At 40.2% G+C, this 3,965-nt stretch overlaps 1 long non-coding RNA gene across 7 annotated transcripts in view; it reads left to right on the forward strand.

Moving 5' to 3' along the window:
* Window positions 1–3,965, forward strand: part of LOC116185919 — a 25,914-nt gene that overhangs the window by 12,784 nt on the left and 9,165 nt on the right. For all 7 annotated transcript variants that reach the window (XR_004150816.1, XR_004150817.1, XR_004150818.1 and 4 more), the window contains exon 2: window positions 2,238–2,388. This is a non-coding gene — a long non-coding RNA (uncharacterized LOC116185919). The remainder of the gene's footprint in view (window positions 1–2,237; window positions 2,389–3,965) is intronic.

Raw genomic sequence — 3,965 nt, forward strand, 5'->3', positions numbered from 1 at the left:
TCAAAGTTGGAATGGAAATTGAATCGAGGAGAAATTTTTTAGATTATATAGATTAGATTGTTTGGGATTGGAAATTTTGTGTTACAATATAATTTTTTCTTTTTAGAGAAAATTATAATTATCAGTTTTTCGAATTTTGAAAATTAAGAAGAAGAAATCGAGTTAAATATTATTACAATCAAGACAAAATTCATGATGTTTTGTTTTTTTAAAGTTGAATTAAAATTTCTTCGATTAATAACGAGGAAGAATATATATCTATCGTGCAATGTGAAATATAAAAATAAAGGTATAATATAATGTTTCCAAATTGCACATCATCGCCAGTAACGACAATGTAACGACATCGTAACGATGCTCGTCTGCGCCTGATTTTATTCAGAAATACCGTCTCGGGCCTGTTCCTGACGCGTCTTTATAGAAAGTTTCACTTCAATGACCTTATTCTTCCTCGCAATCCAATCCGAAAATAGAATTCTTCATAATTCTTCTTGAACAGTGCCAAAAAGACACTTCCAATTGAATGGTCAGCATTTCTCTACATTAGCTCACATAGCGTTCACTAAAACGCTCCTTAAACGATTCCATGCATTATGGATTAAGAAATCTGAATTCTCGTGAACGAATAATCCAAAGGGATTGCATTCCTTCGGGATGATAACGTTAAATTTATTCGATGGAAAAACTGGAACGGCAAAAAGCAAGCAGCTTGTCGACGACTACTTTTATCATTCATACCAGCTTCTTTTAAAGCTTCAACAAATAAGATTCTTTGCCAGACAATACGTCTGGCCATTAACCTTATGAATATGAATACACTTTTTGAGGAAAGAAAGATGCATACATAATTGTTGCTTCGTTTTATTTCTAGGTTAGAAGAGTCAACGACTGCTTAATGAGATACGAAGTCGTAAGTGGTTAAGGAATGTGATAGGCCAGACTATTAAACGGATTCAGAGAAATCGTAATGTTTGATCTCTTAAAATATATTAATATTGTATCGTTCAATTTTATTGCATTCAATTACTCGATGATAACACGATTAATAATTTTCCATGTAAAATATTTAATATTAAACCGATGAGAATCGAGGATATATTGGATCATTCGTATCTTTAATGTTACAACAATTCGCAACAATTGTTTCGATTCCATCGAACAAGTTTATATGTGAACTTAATTTCGTAATCAAGCATCGTTTACTATTGTAAACTTTTCCTAGTAGATCCAATAAAAGGCAAATAAGATGTTTGTTCCACTCAAAGACACAATTCCCCGCTCTAATTTCTCTCTCTTCGCAAACACAACGTGAACCCAACCGACAAAGCCTCGACCTAACAACTATACACAATTCAACCCCCGATTAACAAACACCCTAAACCAATTTCGCTCCAACGCGAGTCCAAGTTTTCTCTCGAAAAGAAGAAAAAGAGAGGGGAAAAAACTCTCACCTCGTGAATGGTTTAAAACCATAAACGATAGCCAACGTTAACCAAGCGACGAGAGACGTCGTCCTCGCGTGTCATTTTTGAAGGAAACGCGGAAAACAAAAAAAAACCCGCTACACCCACGGTCCAGTTTCACCTTCTGCCTGTGCCAGAAAGGCAAAAAAAAGAAAAAAAGAAAAAAAGAGATCCGCCAGTCGGGCGCACGAAAGGTAACAGCTGTAAAGAGTCAACACGCCATCCAAATATACGGCGGATACACAGACACAAGGTGTCAGGAGCGCACGAGGTGGCACGATGCGACTGTCACGTACACGCCGCGACCGGGCTTCATCCACCACCCCAGTCGAGATGCAATTTCCGCTATTTTTACCCGAAAAGCTTCTCGGCCCATCCCCGCGGCACGTTCCTCAAATAAAGCCCGCTACACCCACGGCCTCCGCGCGTGCATCCAACTACGAGCGAGTCGCTGCTCGCGCGTACGAGGGTGGTTGTATATAGTTTCGAGACGGTGTTGGGGATGGCAGGGGATCCGGAGAAATCCTTTCACGAGCCATCTCGTTGATCTCGCGAGGATCGAGTCGCACTTAAGCGCGAAACGACGTTTGGAATCGAGAGAGGGAGGTGAATTGAGAGAAGGGATGTTTGCAAGTGATGCGGTTGGAATTTGGAAAATGTGGAATTATGGTGCGGTTGGAGAATTTATTAAAATGTATTTTGAGATATGTGATATAGAGAATTTTTATAATAGACGCGAGTAGATCAGCGTATTGAATTCATTCTGAATTTGAGCGGGAAATTTTAAACGAAAGATCGGCGAATGATTCATCGATGGAAAAGAAGGAGCGTTGAATTGTCGTGGACGCGCCACCCTCTGGGTAGCCCAGTATCGTGACCCAGTCTGGGTTAAAAGTGTTACAGAATGGCCACTTCCGCATAGCAGGTCAGTGAGTCACTCTTTCTTGAGTCATGTTTTAAATATAACTATATACAATATCTTAAACCTGCATTCTTTTCCAGTAATTTTATAAGGAAAAAGTTTATATGAATTGTAAATAATAAATCGTGGAAAAAGGAGTTGGAAAATATTAATCAATATATACTTCGAGCAATATTCAAATATTTTATTATTCATTATTCTAAAAATTCCTTCGCACTTGCTAACTTGAAATAAGAAGAAACAAAACTCATAGTTTGAACATTTTTTTATACCCTCTTATCCTCTGAGATGAACGAACAACAATCAAATACATTTGCATAAATAACAAATTAGACAATAAATAGTAACAAATTCCTTTATAATATAAAAGAAATACAAAGAGATTCGCAAAATGTTTATTTCGCTTTTTCTCACAGTTATACGACAGAAATCTTTTCCAACAAATTTCAACATATATAAAATCCGCATGAGTTACCAACGGAGAGTTTATTTTCCACCGCCCATTACTTCCTACGCTTAGAAATTTCTTCCCCCGGTCACAAACATTTATATATATATATCCGCACACGCGAGCACACACACCCACAATAAAAATTCTCCCGGCCCATTTTGCGATCAGGCCAGCTTCCGGTGTCCCACCCACTTGCGGTGATCTCGTATATTCGCCGCGCAACGGGCGTTTATCACGTCCCGTTTGACGACGCGCCGCTCGTCGACGTTTGTTTGGAGCAGGCGGACGTTCGAGACGTATGACCGACCGGTCTCTCCGCTCCGCTTCTCCTCGAGCGGCCGCTCGTAATACCTTCGGGGACCGCGTTTTCAACGTCCTCCGCCGTCTGACGTACGAACGAGGATTCCGGGGCAGCGCCGCGTTTCAGACGATTAAATTCATCCGCGCCGACAGACGCGCGCCTCCTAAGCCCGAGGATCGCTCGGAGAGAGTCGCCTGTGAATTTTACCCGCGACCCTTAATCCCCTTCTCTCTCCCTCTCCGCGATCAGGATATAATCTTCTCGAATCGGAGTAAAGAGTTGGCATGGGATTATTTATCGCGTGTAATTTGCGGAAGAATTTTTCACCACGATTTAACGGGAGGATTTTTCTGAATATGAATGAAAATTTCCGGTTTTTGATTCAGAGTTTTGTATGTTAACAGTGGACAGAGTTGGTGAACGAATTTTTTAATTAAATCGATGATGGGAAAGGAGGAATTTCATTAATTTTCTGTTGATAAAAACAATTTTCCTTTCATCCCTCGAGCAATCTTAAATTTCACGCGAAACTTCATAGTATGAAAGGTTACAAAAAAGCATCGAATTAAAAATCCTGCTTGATAAATTACGAACAACATTAGAAGCGCTTTTGGAACGAGCCCAATTCCACCCCAACTGTTTCAACCATCCAGAAACGCATTATAAACCTCTATCAAAAGCCCGGCATCCCATCATTCCAATATGAACTTGCTCCGTCCGATGTCTCATTAACGTCTCTCCTAGACAATTCCCTTCGTGCATCCCTCCCCCTCCGGCATCAATCTACCATCATCTGAATCATAAATAAGCCCCCTCCCTCCCACCCGA

This window comes from Apis dorsata, unplaced genomic scaffold, assembly GCF_000469605.1.
Source record: "Apis dorsata unplaced genomic scaffold, Apis dorsata 1.3 scaffold_330, whole genome shotgun sequence".
NCBI classification, from domain to species: Eukaryota; Metazoa; Arthropoda; class Insecta; order Hymenoptera; family Apidae; genus Apis; species Apis dorsata.